General features: G+C 36.0%; 1 long non-coding RNA gene across 2 annotated transcripts in view; it reads right to left on the bottom strand.

The window, feature by feature from the left end:
• Nucleotides 1-4103: 4103 nt before the first annotated feature.
• The window catches only part of LOC123598347, an 82019-nt gene continuing 61600 nt past the window's right edge, over nucleotides 4104-24522 (bottom strand). For both annotated transcript variants that reach the window (XR_006712559.1, XR_006712560.1), the window contains 2 exons: nucleotides 16037-16223; nucleotides 4104-4958 (listed from right to left, as the gene is read on the bottom strand). This is a non-coding gene — a long non-coding RNA (uncharacterized LOC123598347). The remainder of the gene's footprint in view (nucleotides 4959-16036; nucleotides 16224-24522) is intronic.

The raw sequence follows: 24522 nt of genomic DNA, 5'->3' as shown, positions 1-24522 counted from the left end.
CTAGTAGACAGCATATAAGTGGATAATTTTTTTAAAGAATCTATTTTGCCAATTTCTGCCTTTGAATTGGAAAATTTAATCCATTTAAATGTAATTGGTGATAAGGAAGAATTTCTGTCATTTTGCTCCTTGCTTTGTGTATGTCTTTGTTGTTCCTTGTGTCCTTCATTACTGCCTTATTTGCAATTATTTGGTTCTTTACAGTGTCCAATTTTTCTTCTGTTCTCATTTCGTTTTCTGTATTTCTTTAAATTATTTTCTTAGTGGTTTCCCTGGGGATCACAATTAACCTCTTAAACTTGTAACAATTTATTGGTACAATAAGGTACTAACACCACCTCAACTTCAATAGTATACAAAATCTTTGCTCCTATACAGCTCTGACCCTCCCTCTTTATATTGTTGTCACAAATTACATCTGTATACAATGTTGCCCATTAACATAGATTTTTAATTAATGTTTTAAGAGTTCGTCTTTTAAATCACAGAGGGAAGGAGGTAAGGGTTACAGACCAAAAACACAGTAATACTGACTTTGTATTTACCTATGTAGTTACCTATACAGTGTTCTTTATTCTTCATAGACTTTATGTGATTCTCCAGTGTGCTTTTATTTCCACCTGAAGTACTTCCGTTAGTATGTCCTGTATGCAAGTCTACCAGCTTTTGTTTCTCTGGGAATGTCTTGATTTCTCCTTTATTTTGGAAGAATAAGAATAGTTTGCCAGATATGTAATTTTTGGTTGACATTTTTTTTCTTTCACTACTTTATTTTATTCCATTGCTTTCTGATTTCTATGGTTTCTGTTGATTGTTTATCAATCTTATTGAGGATTCCTTGTATCTAATAAATTGTTTTTCTCTAGCTGCTTCCAAGATTCTCTCTTTGCTTTAGTCTTTCAACGGTTTGATTGTCTTGGTGTGGATCTCCTTGTGTTTATCCTTCTTGGAAAGATCTTTAGATTCATGTCCTCTATCAAAAATGGTTAGTTTTAGGCCATTATTTTTTCCAAATATTCTTTCTTCCTCTTTTTCTCTCTTTTCTCTCTTCCTGGGACTTGCATTATGTACATGTTGGTACATCTGGCAGTGTTTCACAGACCTCTAAGCTCTGCTAATTTTTCTTCATCCTTTTTTCTTTCTGCTTCTTCGAATGTATAATTTCAGCCTTTAAGTTTGCTGACTCTATTCTGTCTGCTCAAATATGCCATTGAAAAACATCCTCAAGTGACTTTCTGGTTTCAGTTATTGGACTTGTTAGCTCTAGAATTTCTGTTTCTTTCTGTTTTTATAATTTCTGTCTCCTTATTGATATTCTCTATTTGTTAAAGCATCTTTCTCAGGGTTCCCTTTAATTCTTTGGGCATGGTTCCTTTAGCTCTTTGACTTTATCTAGCAATTTCAGTGTCTCTGCTCCCTCACGGACAGTTTCTGTTAAATTCTCCTGTGATTGAATCATACTTTCTTATTTCTTTGCATGCTTCATATTTTTTTTTTGATGAAAACTGAACATTTTGAAATATTATAATGTAATAACTCTAGAAATCATATCTCCTCATGATTTGTTTCTGTTCATTTAATGGGTTATAGCTCTTTGTTTAGTGACTTCTCTATACTACTTTTGTAAAGATTATATTCCTTATCAAAGATCAGGCAGAGATGAAAGCTTAAGGTCTTCTCAAGGATTTTTTTGAGCATGATTTCTGCTGTGGGCATGTGCATGGCTTTCTAAATCCCTCCATTTACACAGAAACTTTCAATTCTGTAATTCTCAAAATATATATACATATACATGTATCTTTACAGCTTTCCTTTTTTGCTCCAGATGGAAGCAGGTTAATTTTCAGTGTTTTTGAGAAATGTCATCCGTGTAGCCACTTTTCTGTCATGAGGAAGTTCTGCTGAGGAAAAACAAAGACCAGCATCTTGCAACAGTTCTTCAGGCAACTCTCAGGTCAGACAGAGAGACACAATTTCTTTGAGAACAGGGCCTGGTATGCTCTTTCTGGAATCAGGAATCAGGGTTCCATGTTGGAAACATGAGCTGTCATCTTTAAAACCACAGTGGAGCTAAAGAGGGACTAAGTGGTGCATGGAGAAGTGTGCATGACTAAAGCTGTCCTACTATTTTTTGGGTTGCTTCTTTCTTGATTTGGTATTTTCTTAGTTGCTGTAGACCTTTGCCTATTTTTCTAGAGTTCTATTAATATTGATTCTTACCATTTTCACTCATATTTCCTTTGTGTGTTTCTGTGGAAGCATACCTACTTCACTATCTTCACTCATGTCATCTCATTTGTTTAAATTTTAATGTCTCCTATTATGAATAAAGTTGAACATCTCTTTATATGTCTGAGGGCTATTTTTATAACTTCTATAAATTGTTCATAGTTTTTTTACCATTTCTCTATCAGAATGGATATATTTTGAAGAAGCAGGAAAGTGTGGCAAAAAAAATACCAGTTGTCCCCAGCAAGTGTCCAATCTTCCCTTCTCTATTATAGTACATGAATCCCCAATATTTATTTATTTTTTCTCATTTTTTAATTTTATTCTATGAATAGTCACAGATGACTATGAATTGACACAGATAGTCAAAACATACTTTTAATATTTTACTAAAATTTGTTATTTCTCAATTTAACTCTGCCCTTTTTTTAGAAAGCAAATACGTTAATATAAGCAAAAAGAAGAAAATATAAATCATCTTACAACCTCACAATCTAGAGGTAACAACTATCAGCATGTAGGCATATAATACTCTACACTTTTTAACGTGAAATACCATAAAAGTGACCATACTTGTACACATTTTTTTAAATATGACCATAGAGAAAAATATTTTCATACATATATTTTAATAGAGAGTGATAATTTTTTAAGTTTATTTATTTATTTTGAGAGAGAGAGAGAATCCCAAGCAGGCTCCACACTGTTAGTGCACAGCCAGATGTGGGGCTCAATCTCACAAACCTGAGCCAAGATTAAGAGTTGGACGCTCAACCAACTAAGCCACTCAGGGGCCATGAGAATGATTTTTTAGAGATTGATATGTTTAATTGAACCAAAAAGCTAAAATAAAATCTATACATAAAAACAATATAAGCATTTCAGCAAATGATGTTAGAACAATTAGATAGCCATAAACCAAAAAATTGCTCTATATATGTCATCATATGAAAAAAATTAACTCAAAATGTATCATAGACTTAAATATAAAACCTAAAACTGTACAATTGCTAGAAGAAAACACAGGTAAAATCTCTGTGACATGGCCTTAGGCAAAGACTTTTCCTAATTCAATTTTTCTACTTTGGCAAAATACAGATAACATGTACTATCGTAATCATTTTTAAGTATACAGTAACTAGACCAATGGCTGACTAAAATAAAGTCTATATCTCCCAGCCTCTCTTCCAGCTAAGTGTAGAGTGATGGTTACATCCTGACCAATGAGATGTTTGCAAAAGTAATGTGAGAAACTGTACTTTACTATATAAGGGAAGGGATATGCATTTCTTGTTCCATTCTTTCCATTCCATTGCCTGGAATGTGAGTGTGATGATGATACATTTGGGATCATATAAGATAAAGGCTATTTTCTATTACAAAGCAACATTATAGTAAATGATAAATCCCTAGAAAACTTCATGAAGCATTCCTGTCAAAGCAGCCTTTAGTCTCTATTTGCATTTAATTACCTGAGAGGGAAAGATGTTTCTGTCTCATTTAGGCCACTGTTATATTTTTTCATTCAATGTATACTATATCCCAACAAACACAAATATTCACCAAGGATGCTTCTAGTTGGCAGCAGCCATTAACACTAGAAGATCAAGGAAGCTTGAGAGTTGAAGAAATCCAATAAGGGCAACATGAAAATGAATATATAATCACTCGTGCTTTATTTATTTTATTATATTATTTTTTGAGATAGAAAGTACATGCATGCACATGAACATCACTCGTGCTTTATTTATTTTATTATATTATTTTTTGAGATAGAGAGTACATGCATGCACATGAACAGGCGGGGAGGGGTAGAGGGAGAAGGAGAGCGAGAGAATCATAAGCAGGATCCACACCCAGCACAGAGCCTGATGAGGGGCTTCATCTCAAGACCCTGAGATCATGATCTGAGCCAAAATAAAGAGTGAGCTGCTTGACCCATTGAGCCACCCAGGTGCCCCAATCATTCATACTTTGAACAAGCACTTTTATTATCTATTAGAAGTGGAGGGAAAATATTTTTAAAAAAGAAAATCCTTGTAGTAAGGGTAATCTGCTCTTTATTTAAAACACATAGATTTAAAAGATGCTGAGGTGGCATAGTGAATATTAGGATATAGTAGTAAAGAAGAAAACTTCGAGCTAAATTGTTCACTATTATAAAAAAAAAGAGACATATCAATAGCATAGAAGGTTGGAGACAGGAAGGTTTGGAGAGAGATTAGGGAAAAGGTTAAGAAAGGTTAACTAAGAAGGTACTCTGGGAAGAGATGGCTAGTGAAGATTTTTGGAGAAAAATTGATACATACTAATATTATGTAACCTCTACTTTCCCACTTAATCTTCAGTAAAATCTGAGTTGTTCACTAGCATTATAGAAATCATAATTTCCATTTAGTAACTCAAAAAACATATTGAATTATGTTTCCATGTTGGTATAGATTCTGTGCAAGAAGATTGATTCTCTCTCAGTTACAAGTACTAGGTATACAAATATAAACAAGATAAAAATCCCCATCCTCCAAGATTTCACAGTCCTTCAAGATTTCATGAAGCAAATGAAGCAAAAAGTGACAAAATAATGTAACAAATGTTGGATACTAGGAATATGCAAAGCATGCTAAAAGTGCCAACAGAGGAAGACTAAATCTAGTGGTAGGGTAAGGAAGGAGGAAATACCTTTTGTGGATGCAGACTGGAATTCTTCATGGAGAGAAGGGGCAAGAATCCTAGGTAAAGGGAATAAAACCATGTAAGATGTAAAGAGCTATGAATGAGTCAGTATGCTACCTCGATAGCCTACAAGTTGTTTGGAAGTGTGAGTTCAGGATATTTAAGAGGGACTAAAAGCAGATGCATTGGGAGAGTTATACACTTATTCAAGCCATCTTAAGGACTTTTGAATTCTCCCTTCATGTAGTAGAATTAAAATAACAAATTCGTTTATTCACTAAATAACGTTTTTTTTTTAAAGAAGCATCTAGTGGTGCCAGATACTGTTTTAGACACTAATATATGGAAGGAACAACTTTATATCTTGATGGGAGGAGAAAATGTTCTTAAAAATATAAGGCACATATGAAAACTATATTGAAAAACATATATAAGAAATCAAATTCTTTGTTTCTAGGAGGAAAATAATATAGAGAACATACTGTGGGCAGGGAGGAGAGAAAGAGATTTGTTCTGGCTTGAGTGGTCATGGAACTCTTCTCTGAGGAAGCATCATTTGAGACTTGAATAAAGAGACAGAAAGCCATGTAAACATCTGCTGGAAAAAGTTTCAAAGCAGAATCAACAGCCTTGGCATAGTAATGGGAATCAGCTTGAATATTTGAAAGGTAGAAAAAAAGCAATGCCATAGACTGAATGATTGTGTACCCCTGCCCCTCCCATTCATGTGTTTAACTCTGATCCCCAATGTGATAGTCTTTGAAGGTGGAGCCTTTGAGAGGTGATTAGTCATGAGGACAGAGCCTTCAAGAAGGGGTTAGTGCTCTTACTAAAGAGATATCAGGGAGCTCCCTTGCCTCTTCTGCCCTGTAAGGACACAGTGAGAAGACAGCCATCTATGAACAAGAAAGTGGGTCCTTATTAGACACCAAATCTGCCAGCACCTTGAACTTGGACTTCTCAACCTCCAGAAGTGTGAGAAATAAATTTCTGAGACTGGGTAGAGCAGCCATCCAGTCTATGGTATTCTGTAATAATAGCATCCCAAACAAACTAAGACAGTCAATATGAAATGAGCATAGTAAATAAAAAGTAAGAATCAGTTTGGAGAGTCAGGTAGGGGCCAAATTATAGAGAAATACATAAACTAGGTAAGTGAAGGTAAGTTTGATCTCAATGGAAATCCATTGGAAGCTTCTATGCATGAAATGGCATGATCTTATTTACATTTTAGAAAGATAATTCTGGTTTCTATGTAGAGGGAAAATGGTTTTTAAGCAAGAATGAAGTAAAGGATTCTAGTTAAGAGGCTATTTCAGAATCCCAGACAAGAGCATTATGGAAATGCAGTGAGAAGTGGAAATAATGAGAAATGTTTGGATTTGGAATATACTTTGGCAGAAGAGAGGTAACAGGCTATCCAGTAGGAATCAGTGTGAAATATGAGGAAATATGACTCATATTTTGGTCTGACCAATAGAGTAGATAACTATGCCAATACTTGGGGTAGGGAAAGTTTGGAAAGAGTGAATTTGAGCAAGAACAGATTGAGAAAAGATGAGAATTTTTTGTTCTGTTTTGACCTTGTTAGTTAATATGCGTCCACTAAACCGAGAGTAGAAATGTTGAATGGTCAGTGGAACTTAAAAGCCTTGAACTTAGGAGAGGTCTGGTCTAGAAATATAAACATTACTGTCCTTAGAATATACTGACATTTAAGTCATAGGACTGGAAAGATCATCTTGGAAGAAAAAGTAGAAAAAGAAAAGACTGGGACCAATGTCCCAAAGTGGGAGTCCTTCAGCACTAAAAATCTGTAAAAGGAGGAAAAGTCATAAAGGAGCCATTAGGGAAGCAGAGAGACCGAAAAAAATTAACAACAACAATGACAACAACAGTTAAATGTTATGTCACTGTGGACTTAGAAGAAGTGTTTTAAGAATAAAGTCAGTGGTCAATTGTGTCAAATGCTACTGAGAAGTCAAATAAGATAATTGCAGTGAAATACTGGCTCTGGCAAAATGCAGGTCATTATTGACTGTGACAAGAGCCAATTCAGTACAGTGGTAGGTACTAAAAACTTATCGGAGTGGTTTGAGAAAAGAATTTGTTTCGGGGGGGTGGCAGGGAGGTGAGGTAAGAGTGCTTACAAAAACCTATTTTAAGAGATATTATCATGGAAGGGAGCAGAGGAAGGGTCGGTGAATGGAAAAGTTAAGGGTCAAGTGAGGATTTTACTTTATTTTAATCCAAGCTATACATTCACATAATTTAAAGAGTTAAATAATTCGAAAAAGCTTTTTACAAAATGTAACTATTCTCGGAATATATCACACATGCCCCCCTTTTCTTAATCCTCAGAAATCCGGGAATCAACTATTTTAACTGTTGCTTTTGATATCCTCTTGCCTTTTGTATCTGCATTTGTTTCCTTTGTCTGTCAGACTTCCCCTCTCTACTACCTTTGTTTCCTCACTCCCTTTGTCTTTCCTTTTCTGTTTCCAACTCTCCTTTAATCCTGTTCTTATTATTTTCCTTTTCCTAACTTAGCTCTACCTTCTTTTCTTTTTTTTTCCTTTTCCTTCTCCTCTTCCTCTTCATCCTCCTCCTGTCTCCCTTCTCTCTCTCTCAGACATGACTAGCCAGCACACTAAAATGTCATGTACATTGGCATTTCATGAATACATATTTTTAGTCCATGTTCTTAAGTTTGAGCAAAGTTGGACAAAGAATTGTAGTACCTCCTCTGAGGAGGAAAAACAGGGTTTCTGAATGTCACATTAACTTTATTTTTTTCAGTATCAGCATTATTCAATAGAAATAAGAAATAATACACATAGAATGTATTTCTAATAAGTTCAAAGACTTCTGAGAATTAGAAAGCCTCTTTCACTCAATTGGTATTTCCTTCAGGTCAACTACTTTACTTTATTCCTCTAACCCTAGCTAGCACTTAATACTGTGGCTGTTAGGTAATAGCTGTTCAAAACTTTTATGTAACTATATCAGTAATCCTCCTAATAAGCAGAATGCACTGTTAGCATATTGATAAAATCTGATCATGTCAACATAAACACAATTATATCATGGCTTTGTTAGTATTGGCTATTTTTCACGTCAAACCTTTATCTTTAAATGAAAGATATTTAAGAAAAAAACCCACATATACTACCATTAAATTATATGGAGATTTTTTTTCATATGCTCCATTGCTTACTTGATACGGCATTCACATTTACTCAATGTGTGCCAGATCTTTATGCTACCCCCAAGGGCTAGAAGCAGTCATTACAAAATAGTGTGATAAATGCTATAATGCTTTAAGACAGTAGTTAGAAACAAAGGAGAAAGTCCTGAATTTCCTTGTGAGTCTGGGTAGGCTTCAGACAGGTAGTAACTTTTGATCTGAGTCTGGAAGTGTGAGTGGTGAGAGCCATTTCAATGCAATCTTTATAACAAACAGTTGCAAGATTCAGTCATAGTTTTAGTGAAAAAGTAATATATATATATTTTTAAACACTTCCTACTTTCTTTGAGTATGGAGTGTAAAGAAATATGGACAGCAGGGAACATGCCATCTAGAGACAAGAGCAATTTAAGCTCAGCCCACTCAGTGTGGAAGCATTTAATTCAGAATCTTCACATAATTTCATTTTATTTAAAGCATTATTAGGAAATATCTTCCAGCTTATCACATGTGAATTTTAAGCCTCAGTAGTATTAGGTTTGACACAGACAGAGCACTTCTGGGATTATATTAATTTAGGCAGTAGGACCTGTTAGTAAGCATTTGATTGCCCACAATACAGAAGGATTTAATCATGTTATTGATTTGTTGGCAAATATCGGTTGAAATCCCCTGATACTGCTGGCAGTTATGCATTCCAAAATTTATTGGATTTGTGAGTCATTTTCCTTTGTGTTTAATCTTGTGATATCTTCCTATAAATAGAAAAACCCAGGTGTTAACTGCAAAAGAACATTCACCGTTATGCAGCTGTACCCTACCTAGGCTTGTGCCTCTGATGCTCAATTATAACAAGTGCTTAGAGTCCTTTTCAACTTTAATTTTGTTTTATCGCTTTTAAACCATTCAATAGAAGAGAAAGTATAAAATGATTATAAATTATCTAAGCAAAGACATTCCCTTCAGCAGGTGTTCTAAAGACCAAAAGCGCTAAATAATATGCTTGGGTATTTTTAGGTAAATTATAAAATTTCCTTTCTAAGTATATTGTCCTAGATTTATCTTTGAAAACAAGGCAACTGGATTAAAACTTACTGTGTATTTAATTTCAAACAAAAATATGTATTGTACATCTTTCACATGCTATAGGATACGTTAGGGCAATTCTACTTCTAGAACCAGCCAAATCCTCATAAAATCTGTTTTGGCAAATCTTATACTATAGATTTTCATAGCCCATTGCTATGGTATAGCATCTGATATTTCACAGTGGTGACAGAACCTCTATTCAAAAATAAGGGCCCAAGGTTGTCAAAATGTAAGGCTGCTAGCGTTTACAATTTGGTAATCATGGTATTAGAAATGCAATTTACTTAACCTGTGAAGCCTCCTTGGACATGTAAACTAAGTCCACAGAATTGTCTATCAGCTGGACCTGAGTGAGAGAACACTGCACTGTCTAGGGTGAAACAGTAACTGGCAAAAGGAAAGAAAAGAAACTATAACAGCACAATAACAAAGAGTAGCTTCTTAGTCTTTCTGAGAGAAAGATGATATAAATTTTTTACATTAGGTTTTATATTAGGTTACAAAGGATTGGAGTAGGGTCGATTTAAACCTAGGGAATCTGGGGTGGCTGGGTGGCTCTTTTAGTTAAGTGTCCACCTCTTGATTTAGACTCAGGTCATGATCTCATGGTTCGTGGGATTGAGACCCACGTCAAGCTTGAGTGGAGTTCTCACTGACAGCATGGAGCCCGCTTAGGATTCTCTCTCTCCCTCTCTCTCTCTCTCAAAATAAATAAATAAACTTTAAACCTGGGCAATCTGATTCAATAATTCATAGGTTTTACAGTAAGTTTCTAACAATATGTCTTTTTTTTTTTTTAACATTTATATTTATTTTTGGGACAGAGAGAGACAGAGCATGAACGGGGGAGGGGCAGAGAGAGAGGGAGACACAGAATCAGAAACAGGCTCCAGGCTCTGAGCCATCAGCCCAGAGCCCGACGCGGGGCTCGAACTCCCGGACCGCGAGATCGTGACCTGGCTGAAGTCGGCGCTTAACTGACTGCGCCACCCAGGCGCCCCTAACAATATGTCTTAATAGCTAATGGTTGTGGTGGTAATTTTTCCCCAGCCCAAATTTCTTTTCCCATCTCATTACTTTTCACTTAGGCATTAAAAGAAAGCTTGGAAACTTGGGTGTGAGAGGAGTATCTAGCAAGAGGAGTGACTTCAGAGATCACTTGGACAGTAGAAACTTGAGTATTTGAGATTATGGACTCAGAAAATAAGCACACAATAAGGAAAACCAAGAAATGAGATTTACCATAACTTTACACCTGTGTATATTTTTCAAGTATATTTCTAGATACACATAGAAAATTTTTTTCATATTTCAAATGATATATATGCAATTAATTTTTCCCAGATTCTGTTTAAAGTAAAAGAAGGCAATGGATTAAATTCTTATCCCAGTTCTACCACCAAATAGCTGTGTAAATTTTGATAAGTAATTAAACCTCTCTGATCCTCAGGTTACTTAGGTTCAATTCGACTTGGCGAATATGGATTGTTCTCATATTAGCTGCCAGTCCTTATGTTCAATTCTGTGAGCCCAAAAGTAAGAATTACTTCTACTTGAGTTACTGTAATTCCCAATTCCAATCTCACCCCACACAATAACTTCTAAATTGTCCACATTGCTCCAAAGTGATCTCTTTATAATGGAAATATTCTCAAAGGATTTTAAATGCTTCAATAACACGCTGTGGCCCTCATTAAAAAAAAAAAAATCTTTAATTCCTTAGAAATGTATACCTGACTCTTCATGGTCGGTCCTGCTTCGCCTCTCTTTGTCTATTTTTCACCCCTCTTCACTAAGCCTCATGGTAATCCCCATGCTGTCTCAGCAATACCCTGTTTTCTCTTTTGTCCCTTTGTGGTATGTGTACTTCTTTCCGCATAAAACAGCATCCTTTATCACTTCTGCTTATCCCTAACTTGTGCTAATCCTTCGTACTTCAGTACTAAGTCTCTCTTTCTTCACATGTAAGCCTCTTCTGATCCTGCCGAGGTATTGTGGAATTTATCAAGTAATATCCTAACTCTCTTTATGAACCTGTTTGCCGCTATATTAGAGATCTCAGAATACTGACTAAAGAGTGTGAATTACTGAATCAGATTGCCTAGGTTTGAGTTTAACTTACTTCAGTACTGTTAAGTTGGGCAATTTATTTAACCTCTTCCCTCTTCTGTTGCCTTATGTGTGAAATGGGAAGAAATAATTGGTACCTAGCTCTTAAGAATGCTATAAGAATTATAAAACAAACGCATGTAAAACCAAACAAGCTGAAAATGAATAATATCATATCAATGCATGTAAAATGCTGCACATAGAGCCTGACACATAAGCACTTAATAATGTAATTTATCATTTTATTGTTCCTAAGTATGTCTCATCTCTCTATCTCTAGTACCTTATACATTTCCTGACATAACACATTTACTAATTCATTAAGAGGGTATTTGCTGTGCTGCTCTGTGTCAAATATGTAATTGCAAAACATACAAATATAAAGAGTATATACTTGAAGTGAAATAAGGAATGAATTAAAGAATGAACAAAGACAAGTTCTATCCCTCCTTATCCATAAAGAGAGTTTGCTGTCTAGCAGAGGAAAAGACATGCAAGTGAAGACTATAACAAGTATGTATCAGTTCTGGATTAGTATAGGAAGCAAAACCTTTTCAAAGTATCTCCAGCAGAAAGTAATTCTAATTCAGGGAATTGTATCTTTGAAAATCATTGACCAGGTAAGGAATGGAAGTCAGGATCAGCCACTGGATTCCTAAATGTAATGGTCCATCACTAAAGCTGTAATCCAGGGAACATCAGTCTTCCCCTGTTGTCAAAATTGCCTCTCATCCACATAATGCTGGTAGCTAAAGTCTGGGAAACTGAATGTGGGGTTCCCAAAATGCCTTTATGCTCTCTGGTGTCCATGACTTTGCTTGCCATGACACCTAAGTTTCACTGTCCAAATCATATGACAATGCATCACCCTCTTAGGCAGGTCTGTGAAATGCAGTTTTTCACTTCCCAACCTCTCCAGAAACAAAGGGGCCACATAATTTGTAGGAAAATATTTTACCCTTAAAAGTCTCTACTTTAAAATCTATTTTGGGTATTCTCATAAAAAAATCCTACCATTCCAAAATCCATAGCAGTTACTTCATGGGCTCAGGTAGAAAAGTATTATTCTAGGGGCGCCTGGGTGGCGCAGTCGGTTAAGCGTCCGACTTCAGCCAGGTCACGATCTCGTGGTCCGGGAGTTCGAGCCCCGCGTCAGGCTCTGGGCTGATGGCTCAGAGCCTGGAGCCCGTTTCTGATTCTGTGTCTCCCTCTCTCTGGGCTGATGGCTCAGAGCCTGGAGCCCGTTTCTGATTCTGTGTCTCCCTCTCTCTCTGCCCCTCCCCCGTTCATGCTCTGTCTCTCTCTGTCCCAAAAATAAATAAACGTTGAAAAAAAAAAAAAAAAGAAAAGTATTATTCTAGATCAACCTAGTGAGTGGTACAGTGATATAGTTACATTCTCAGTATTTTAGGAAGCAAGGGTAAGAGCATGTAAACCAGCTCAAGATAGAGGGTGTAGGTTCAGGAGGGCTTCCTGAAAGAAGAGCTCTATGGAGAAGAAAGCAAGGAAGCAGTTAAAATAATAAAAATGTGGGTTTCCATTCAAGAGGTCCCGTACCAGGAGATATTTCCCTGATTTCTTATCTGAAAAGGATGTATTTGTGAAATACCATTAACAAAATATCAATTTAAAAAGCTGGATGAAAATATAGAATATTTTAGTCTACTCTTACCCACAAATACTTGGGCGTTCTGATTGGATTTCTATGCATTGAGTCCACTAAACATTTACAAACAGATGGCTGTGTCTGCCACATTCACTGAGAACTGCCTTAAGGAATGATTTGGAATTTTATTAATGCAGCTTTTCTTAAATTATGCTGTTTAAACTATTCTCAGACAAAACCAGAAATAGAAATGAGAACTTGACAGTATTGTTGTTTTCTTTCATTTCTTATTACAAAATCAAAGCAAATATTCATCATGGGAAAATTAATTTTTCACCAGAGGCAATTTTGGGGAGATAAACCTGATTAAATTCATTTAATTTTTGTAACATATGTTGCTGTTGGTTTTACTAGGAAGGGGGATTATCACTTAAAAATGTTTCTTTCATTTATATGCCACATAATAATTATTAATTGGCATTCCATAGTCTCCAAAGAACTGAGAAATCAGTTTTAATTTACCATAACTGTAGATCTTGTGTAGTAGAGCTATAGCTTAGATATAGAAAACAGGTAGGTAATTCATTAAAAGCCACTGCACCACAGAAAGCAGCAAATGAATTTTCAAACAAATGCTTAGCATTATATTCTATATAATAAATCTCACGAATAATCTTGGCCTTCTCAACCCTTGAATTTTATTATCTCCTCAGCCTCTTAGATACCTCTAAGATATTACCTCTTAGATATACCTCTTAGATATTAAAAGATCTGAACAATAGTGTTGTCTTGCTACATTGAGAATGGGGTTTTTTGAATTAGCATTCAAACATTCGATATTTATATCACTTTTTAAATTCTTTTTGAGTTGGGGCACCTGGGTGGCTCAGTCAGTTAAGCGTCCAACTTCAACTCAGGTCATGATCTCACAGTTCATGGGTTCAAGCCCCACGTCGGGCTCTGTGCTGACAGGTAGGAGCCTGGAGCCTGATTCGGATTCTGTGTCTCCCTCTCTCTCTGCCCCTCCCCCGCTCACATTCTGTCTCTCAAAAATAAATTAACATTAAAAAATTTTTTAAAAATTCTTTTTGAGTCAAAGATTTTTTGTTTTGTTTTGTTTTGTTTTTGGGTTTGTTTTGTTGCTCCTCTTTGAACTTTAAGATTTACATAGCTGAGAAAAAACTTGTTACCTTACATTTCTTTCTTTTCTAGTTTTAAAAATGTCCCTTACTTATACTTTTAGAGGTAATAGTGTACTAGTGTCCTTTCACTATTTTTTAAAGCAAAGATAAACTATGAAAATAATACTACTTTACACAATACAAATGATAAAGTATCTTCACTTTCATCATAAACTGTCATAAATATTTCTGCCTCCCCATTGTATTCACTTTTATAATCATCTAAAGAAATTTTAGAACTATTTTCTGGATTTAAATAAAATTTTAGCAGACTATTGGATGAAAGTTAAACATACAAGAATTATCTCTAAGTTTTGCATTATTTTTTATACTTTAAAAAGTAGTTCATCTTATCGTATAATAATTGCAGTAATTAGCAATATTATTGCAGACATGTTGGTTGAATAGCACCAATGCAGTGTAGGAAACTGACTTGAGCTTAAGGGGTGAGCCTGATTGGTTGAACTGCAATAGCATCTGCAATAGCATCCGCCTTGTCAGTAATTCACTGAGCAATCATTATGCGATTAAACTTTGGCTTTGGAACACAAAATAGGATTGTTGGAGTCCTTGTTCTTCAGTGAGATGGAATTTCTACCATCCTTGAAAAAGTGTAGAGTCCCTTCTGTTATTGGCAATCATTCTACAGTCATGAGGGATGATGTGAATAGTAGATGACAGAAGAACAGGAAAACATGTGGTTCCTCAATAACATAATTGAGCCAGTGAGTCAATCAACCCAGAAGCCTCGTTTCTTGCTAGCTTTCCTGTTAAAATGAGCTAATAAATTTCTTTATTGCATAAGCAAATATTTGTTCATTTTTTTGTCACTTTTACTTGAAAAGCCTGATGGATAAAAAGCAGAAAGTGAAAGTCTCTACTTCCACTTCCCTAACATACACCCCTAAGGTAATCACTGTTACCTATTGTATATGAAATCTTGCCTCTATTCCTAGAAAAATTGATTTGCCTTTCTCACCACACACACACACACACACACACACACACACACATATCTCTCTTGATATTATTATAACAAATGGGATGATAGTGTGCACAATGATATATATCTAGCTTTTTTTTTTCACTTAATGTAAAGTGGGCAATTTTTATATCACTATACATACTATAAAACCCATTGTTTGTAACAGCTGCATAGTATATCATGGTATGAGTGACTTTTGACTCCCTTTAACAAATGCTCTAATAATAGAAGTTCAAATTGTCTTCAATTTTTTGCTACTATGAACAGCATAGTAAATACTTCTATACATATGTCTTTGCATAAGTGTAAAAGTATTTCTTAGGATAGAATCATCACAATAAAAATGATGACATTCTCCATTTTGATAGTCTTGTTTATTCTGCTCAATGGTGGTGACTATACTAAAGCACACAGAATTAAATAATTTGCTCTCTATCACAAAGCCAGTAAATGTTAGAGTCAGTAGGTTGCTCAGGCCATTTGACTTTAGAGCAAGCATTCTTATGTATTATATTATGCTATCTCCTCTCTTTGTTTTGGAATTACTCCAGATTTATTAATAAATTTGGGAAGATTTATCTCCCTATTTCATACCTTCATTTTGCTTTTTCAGAAAAAAAGTTTTAGTTTTTTTTTCCATGTAGGCAAGACATTTCTCATTAAAAATAATCCTGGGTATTTTGCATTTTATATTAGACATTTTTAATATAAGGATGTTTGAAAGCAGATGTTTTGACCAGGGCCCCCAAGGGGGAAAAAAAAGGATAAAGAGGGCAATATTCCTAAAACATCAGTCTAACTTATAGAGTGTAATCTGAAGCATTATTTTATATTAAAACTGAATATTACATAAAGACAGAATTCACATGATTTGTTTTCATAAAATATAAGGCAAAGATATATTTATCCATATATTAGGTCGCTATTGGTACAAAACAAATTAAATCTTGAAACTTAAAGTGACAAGCATTTACTACCTCACACAGTTTCTGAGGGTCAAGATTCTGATGAAGCTTAACAGGAAAGTTCTATCTCAGGCATCTCATAGGCTGTAGTCAAGCTGTTGACCAGTATTGCAGTCATTTAGGGATAAAGGATCTGCTTTCCAGTTTTACTCACTCACATAGATGTTGACAGGAGGCTTCAGTTCCCTACCACATAGACCTGTATTGTGGTGAGAAAGAGAGAGTGAGTATGAGGGTGAGAATGAGGGTGACTGTGGGAGAGGGAGAGGGAGAGGGAGAGGGAGAGGGAGAGAGAGAGAGAGAGAGAGAATGCTCAAGAAGGAAGTCATAATGTCTTTTAGAAAATAATCTCAGAAGTAATATTCCATCATTTCTGATGTATTCTATTGTTTATACAGAACAATGCTGATATAATAGGGATAAGAACTACACAAGAGTGTGAGGCAGGGATCACTGGATCTAGGAGATTGGAGGCACAAGCTCTGGGTTCTTGAGCACCCTCCACTACCATATGGATACCAAAAAACAAAAAGGTTGAGAAGAACTAAACTATGAAATTTTATTTATATAGAATCTTAAGGTATCTAAGAAACTCTTTTTATAACTAGTTTAATAGTTTTTCAAAGAAATATATCTATCTATGTATCTATCTAGATAGATAGATACATAGATAGATAGATATATCAGTCCAAACCTCCAGAAAGTAAACTTTAACTCCAATTATTAATTTGACCTAGGATCAAAAACTTATGAGAAAATAAGAAAAGCTTCTAGCCACCTGGGCGGCTCAGTTGGTTAAGCATCTGACTCTTGATTTGGGTTCAAGTCATGATCTCACAGTTCATGAGATGGAGCCTTTGTGTCAGGCTCAGCACTGACAGTGTGGAGCCTGTTTGGGATTCACTCCCTCTCTCTCTACCCCTCCCCTGCGTGTGTGTGCTCCCCCCCCTTTCTCTGTCTCTGTCTCAAAGGTAAATAAATAAACTTAAAAAAAAAGAATAACAAAAGTTTCCTTTTCAAAACAATGAATTCTAAAACTGAAGGCATTAACCCAGGTAAGTGTATCTGAACTAGATCTTTCCCTTCAAAACTCTCTCTGGTGGCCTTTTGGTATATATAACAATATTGTATATAATATTGATAATTATTTATGTATTTTATGAATTATTTTAATCCTTGATATCTTTCAGTTTTATAAAATTTGCAGTCATGTCAAAATTTTAATTATATAGGTTTATAAAATTATATAGATATTACTAAAGCTAATATTGTCCTATTCATTCTTACATCTTACATACTTACATTATCAAGTTTATATATCTTGATATGAATAGATATATAATAAAATGAAATAATAAAAATACACTTTTCCAAGGAATTTCATTACCTAGTTAAATCTATATTTTCACTCATGTGATGGACTATTATATTGTCGACCCCCCCTCAGTGAACCACAACTCCCAGTATTTATACACTTCTGTAGTCTCTTCCACCTTGAGCTTAATGAAGATCTCTTAATAAGCTTGTGCACATTGCAGCTTGTTCTCTTGGAACACTTCCTGGACTAGACTAATTTGAAGGATAAGACCTTTTTGTTGTGTTAGCCTTAGCCAAGTTCCCACTTACATAACCACCTAAGTGATATCAGTTATACCACATGAAGCACAACAACCAACCAACTGATCCCAGTCAACGCACAGAATCATAAGAAATAATACTTTCTCTTATAAGCCAAAAGTTTTTTAGGGTGTTTATTTCACAGCACTACATAACTTGAACAGAAAAGGATAATACATGAAAGTGGGGTGCTGTCATCATAAAAACATAAAATATGTGGCATTGGCTTTGGAGCTAAGCAGCAGACAAAGGTCTGGCTAGAAGACTACTGAGAAACTTGCTATTGGAAACTTGACAAGAGTGGACCTGATTTATTGACAAAAATTAATAAGAAGTGTGACCTTGGTAACTTGCTTACAAGTTAAAACATGTGCCAATGACTGTGATTCTCACTAAGGAGATTTCCAGACAGGATGCTGAAAGTACCATTTGGCTTCTTATAGTTGCCTAAGATATGGCTTCGCAGAAAAAAAAAAAAAAAAAGATGGATAAAATAAGGAACTATTTAGTTTTCAAGCAAAGTTAATGAAATTATTTTCAAACCAAACTGGCTGAGCTAGAATATGAGTTCGTTTTCAATCCTCAGCTTCTCGAGTGCATAAAAGTTATCAAATTAAGAAAAGGTATCAGATGAAAACAAAATCCAGGGCACTGACAGTAAAATGTGGCTTCAGCATAAACGTCAGATCAAAACTATGATTGCAAGTCTGTTAGGACATAAGAAAGATTCAAGGTGAAAAAAAAGAAAGAAAGAAAGAAAGAAAGAAAGAAAGAAAGAAAGAAAGAAAGAAAGACTCAAGGTGTCAAGGTGTTTCTTCTCACTCTTAGCTAGGCTCCTAAGGATTTTAAGGGTATTGTCACATATTCCAAAACAGAAAGGGATCTGTCCTGAAAATATATGTCCCTATGACTTTTGTCTAATGGAATGGACTATAATCTAATATGTAGAAGGTCCGCAAAATTTTAAAGGGAATTTGAATATTAAAACTACTGTCAGCTTAGACTAAAAGAGACAGTTCAAAACTTTTTGGGCCTTTAGCTTTCTACAGCAGGAAATAGGCTAATAAAGCTGCTCAGCTACAAGAAAAGGCAAATATTTTTACTGAAAAAGCAAGCAGAAAGAAGACCCCAGCAAGCTGAGCCAAGGGTCATGGGGAACCACTCTCAAATCAAGAAATATTCTCTACCCTGGAGCATAGGAACTGGTGACATGAGCCTGAATGTATTTCAGAATTTCTGTGAGTCTCTTCTTCCTCTCCTCCTCTCTGAGTGGGAATATCTAGCGTGATTATCTTCTTTCTATCTTACCACTCTATGAACTGTGTATAAAGGGCTGGTAATTTAACTTTTCAGTTTATAGGCCTCTATAAACTGAGCCTGGGTGGCTCAGTCAGTTAAGCATCCAACTTTGCCTCGGGTCATGATCTCACCATCCATGGGTTCAACCCTGTGTCAGGCTCTGTGCTGACAGCTCAGAGCCTGGAGACTTCTTGGGATTCTGTGTCTCCCTCTCTCTCTTCCCCTCCCCCACTCATGCTTTCTCTCTCTCTCTCTCAATCTATCTCTCTCAAAAATAAATAAAAACATTAAAAAAGAAAATTTAAACACTTAAGTTGTACCCAGGGTAAACTTTGGGAAAGTGTGGAGAGAAGATGTTTTGAATGGACAAGAAGCATATAATGGTATACAAACACTCTGAAAAATATTAGAGCCAGTGATTTACTTTGCTTAAGCTCCTGCAATGCCATTAGCTGTCTTCTCTGATCATTTGCAAAGGTGGAAAAAGCTCTTTTAAAACGCTTTTCCCTTGAGCCTAGAAAAGAAAGAGAGGTTCTGCTTTCTAAAAGAAAAGTTTTCCTTTTTGATTGTTCTCAGTCAGCTCAAATAAGAGGGACTCAAGGAGGAGCCAAGATGGTGGAACAGTGTGGAAGCTTTTTATGTGTGTGGCGTCCATGAAATACAGTCAGACCAACACTAAACCATCCTACACACCTAGACAATTGATTGGAAGATTAACACAACAATCTGCACAACCTGAACCACAGAATTCAGCAGGTACATGACACAAAGAGATGAACTTGGGGAGCAAGAAGCCCCCAAAGGTAGGGAACCCCTTTTGCAGGCAGAGAGAGGATGGAGACTGGGGGGGAGCATACAGGAAAAGCACCCCTCCCCAAAAGCAGCTGGAGAGAAAGTGGAAAATTGGAAACAGCCGCAGGGACTAAACTAAAAAGGGAGAAAGGAGAAAGGAGAGGGTTTAAACTCCACTAAAACTGTAAACAAGGGGAGCACAAAGGCTGCAACTCTGCAACTCCATACCTGGTGGTGCTCTGGTGGGAAGGGCAAATCCCCAGGAACACAGTGGGGTCCAGGAGGTTCTCAGGCCACATGAGGAAAAGCAGTTCCACTGCTGGAAGGACATTTGGTAGAGACTATTGAAGCCACCTGGTCCCAGCAGACCCTGGAAGGCAGCCACATTTGCCGGTGCTGGGGCAAGGTTGTTGAGTGTGAAGCCTGGTGCCAGATGTGTGTTGTGATTTTCCATGGTCCCTGAAACACTGAGGCTACACTGTCTTGCAATCTTTTTTTGGGGCGGGCTGGCACCTGGCCACAGTCTCGGGGCACCGGCAACAGCAGGGTCCAGCGGGCATTCCTGGGTGCAGCCGACATTCGGCCATTGCTCGTTCAGCCATTACTCGGTGAGACCCTCCCGCAGAGGGGCGGAGCAGGTCAAGGCCGCAGTCCTTCAGAAGAAAGGGGCCGGGGAAAACAGCCACATCTGAGACAAAACTTGGGAGAGAGGTACTGCCTGGGGCCTGGTCACGGTGAGTGGAAAAGCAGGGAGTGGATGAGAGCCGAAGACAGAGGACTGGTGTGTGATTGCTGATCCAGGAGAAGACTGTGGCTGGGTGGGGCCATTTTCACCACTCGCGTGCATGCGCATGCACACCAACAAGCACGCAACAATCCACCCCAGTAGGCTAGCAGCACAATCTACTGGAGAGTGGAGCTGTTACACCAAGCCCTGCCCAATTGGGCCAACTTCACTCTTCAAGAACGCAAACCTCACTGTTGACTTAATTTATGGACTATAAAGAGCTACATGGACTGACCCCTAGGGGAAAATGAGGCAATTTCAGTCCTACTTCAATCTGTTACCAGGTTCATCTGTTCAATTATTTTTCTGTCTCTTTTTCCTTCTTCTCTTTTACAATACTTTCTTTTTCCTGAATATAGCAAGAGAAAAATTCATTTTTATTTTCAATTGTTATTAAAAATATCTGCCTTTAACTTTTATTACTATATTTTTTACTTTTGTGTAAATTTTTTCAAATTCTACTTTACTTCCATCATTTTATTTTAGTCTATTTCAGTGTACTCACATTTTCAAATTTTCAAACAATTTCCTTTTTATTCTTTCTTTTTTTCTTTTTCATTTCTTTTCTTTTTCTTGAATGTGGAAAGATAAAAACTTCATTTGTACTTTCAATTTCTTTTAATTTTTTAAAATTTTTATTACTATATTTTTTGCTATTATGTAATTTTTTCCAAATTCTATCTTACTCCCATCATTTTATTTCCGTCTACTACAGTGTATTCACTTTTTAAAATTTTCAAACGATTTCTTTTTTTGTCTTTTCTTTTTTTTAATCTTTTTCTCTTTTTTGTTTCTTTTCTCTTAAATACAGAAAATGAAAAAAATTCATATTTCTTTTTAGTTTTTATTAAAAATATTTTCTATAATTTTTCTACTATATTCTCTACTTTTGTATATTTTAGGCTACTTTAGCATATTCATTTTTTCAAATCCTCAAACAATTTCCTTTTTCGTTTCTCTCCCCCCCTTTTTTTGTTTCTCTAATCTATCAAACCACTCTCTACACCCAGACCAAAACACACCTAGGATCTAGCATCATCTATTCAATTTTTGTGCATGTGTTTTTAATTTTTAATTTTAATATTTTTTTCATTTTAATTTTTTTCATTTCAATTTTTTCCACCTCATTAATTCCTTTCCTCCCTTAAAAATGACGAGATGAAGGAATTCACCCCAAAAGAAAGAGCACGAAGAAACAACAGCTAGGCATTTAACTAACACAGACACAAGCAAGATGTCTGAACCAGAATTTAGAATCATGATAATAAGAATACTAGCTGGAGTCGAAAATAGATAAGAATCCCTTTCTGCAGAGATAAAAGAAGTAAATAAATACCCAGAATGAAATTAAAAATGCAATAACTGAGCTGCAATCACAGATGGATGCAGCGGCAGCAAGGATGGACGAGGTAGAACAGAGAATCAGTGACATAGAGGACAAACTTATAGAGAATAATGAAGCAGAAAAAAAGAGGGAGATTAAGGCAAAAGGGCACGACTTAAGAATTAGAGAAATCAGTGACTCATTAAAAAGGAAAGACATCAGAATCATAGGGGTCCCAGAGGAGGAAGAGAGAGAAATAGGGGTAGAAGGGTTATGTGAGCAAATCATGGCAGAAAAGTTTCCTAACCTGGGAAAAGAGACAGACATCAAAATCCAGGAAGCACAGAGGACTCCCATTAGATTCAACAAAAACCGACCATCAACAAAGCTTATCATAGTCCAATTCACAAAATAATCAGGCAAGGAGAGAGCCATGAAAACACCAAGGGAAAAAAAGTCCCTAACCTACAAGGGAAGACAGATCAGGTTTGCAGCAGACCTATCCACAGAAACTTGGCAGGCCAGAAAGGAGTGGCAGGATATATTCAGTGTGCTGAATCAGAAAAATATGCAGCCAAGAACTCTTTATCCAGCAAGGCTGTCATTCAAAATAGAAGGAGAGATAAAAAGTTTCCCAGACAAACAAAAATTAAAGGAGTTTGTGACCACTAAACCAGCCCTGCAAGAAATCTTAAGGGGACTCTCTGAGGGGAGAAAAGATGAAAAAATATATATATATAAATAAACAAATACCAAAAGCAACAAAGATTAGAAAGGACCAGAGAACACCACTAGAAACTCCAACTCTACAAGCATCATAATGGCAATAAATTTATTGCTTTCAGTACTCATTCTAAACGTCAATGGACTCAATGCTCCAATCAAGACATAGGGTAACGGAATGGATAATAAAACAAGACCCATCTATATGCTGTTTACAAGTGACCCACTTTAGACCTAAAGACACCTACAGATTGAAAATAAGGGGATGGAGAACCATCTATCATGCTAATGGTCAACTAAAGAAAGCTGGAGTAGACATACTTATGTCAGACAATCTAGACTTTAAAAGAAAGACTGTATCAAGAGATGCAGAAGGGTATTATATCATAATCAAGGGGTCTATCCACCAAGAAAACCTAACAATTGTAAACATTTATGCGCCAAATGTGGCAGTACCCAAATATATAAATCAATTAATCACAAACATAAAGAAACTCATCGCTAGTAATACCATAATTGAAGACTTCAACTCCACACTCACAACAATGGACAGATCACCTAATCAAAAAATCAACAAGCAAACAATGGCTTTGAATGACACATTGGACCAGATGGACTTAACAGATATATTCAGAACATTTCAACCTAAAGCAGCAGAATATACATTCTTCTCCAGTGCACATGGAACATTCTCCAAAAAAGACCATATACTGGGACACAAATCAGCCCTAAGTAAGTACAAAAAGATTAAGATCATACCATGCATGTTTTCAGACCACAATGCTATTAAACTCAAAATCAACCACAAGAAAAAAATTGGAAAGGTAACAAATACTTAGAGACTGAAGAACATCTTACTAAAGAATGAATGGGCTAACCAAGCAATTAAAGAAGAAATTAAAAAGTATATGGAAGTCAATGAAAATGATAGTACCACAACCCAAAACCTCTGGGATGCAGCAAAGGTGGTCATAAGAGGAAAGTATATAGCAATCCAGGCCTTCCTAAAGAAGGAAGAAAGATCTCAGATACACTACCTAACCTTACACCTTAAGGAGCTGGAAAAAGAACTGCAAATAAAACCCCAAACCAGCAGAATACAGGAAATAACAAAGATTAGAGCAGAAATTAATGCTATCAAAACAACAACAACAACAACAACAACAACAACAACAACAACAAAAAACAGTAGAACAGATCAATGAAACCAGAAGTTGGTTCTTTGAAAGAATTAACAAAATTGATAATTTGCCAGTTTGATCAAGAAGAGAAACGAAAGGACCCAAATTAGTAAAATCAAGAATGAAAGAGGAGAAATCACAACCAACACAACAGAAATAAAAAACAATAATAAGAGACTATTATGAGCAATTATATGCCAATAAAATGGGAAGAAATGTCCATATTCTGGAAGAAATGGACAAATTCCTAGAAGCATATACTCTAACCAAAACTGAAACAGGAAGAAATGGAATATTTGAACAAACCGTAACCAGTAAGGAAATCAAATTAGTAATCAAAAATCTGCCTAAAAACAAGAGTCCAGGGCCAGATGGCTTTCCAGAGGAATTCTACCAAACATTTAAGGAAGAGTTAACACCTATTCTCTTGAAGCTGTTCCAAAAATTAGAAACAAAAGGAAAACTTTTAAACTCTTTCTATGAAGCCAGCATTACCCTGATTCCAAAACCAGACAAAGACCCCACAAAAAAGGAGAACTATAGACCAATTTCCCTTATGAACATGGATGCAAAAATCCTCAACAAGATATTAGCCAACCGGCTCCAACAATACATTAAAAAAATTATTCACCACGACCAAGTGGGATTTATACCTGGTCAGGAACAAGACAAGGAAGTCCACTCTTGCCACTGTTATTCAACATAGTATTGGAAGTCTTAGCCTCTGCAATCAGGCAACACAAAGACATAAAAGGCATCCAAATCAGCCAGGAGG

Source organism: Leopardus geoffroyi, chromosome C1 (assembly GCF_018350155.1).
Source record: "Leopardus geoffroyi isolate Oge1 chromosome C1, O.geoffroyi_Oge1_pat1.0, whole genome shotgun sequence".
Taxonomy (NCBI): domain Eukaryota; kingdom Metazoa; phylum Chordata; class Mammalia; order Carnivora; family Felidae; genus Leopardus; species Leopardus geoffroyi.
This window is presented reverse-complemented; position numbering and strand designations above follow the sequence as displayed.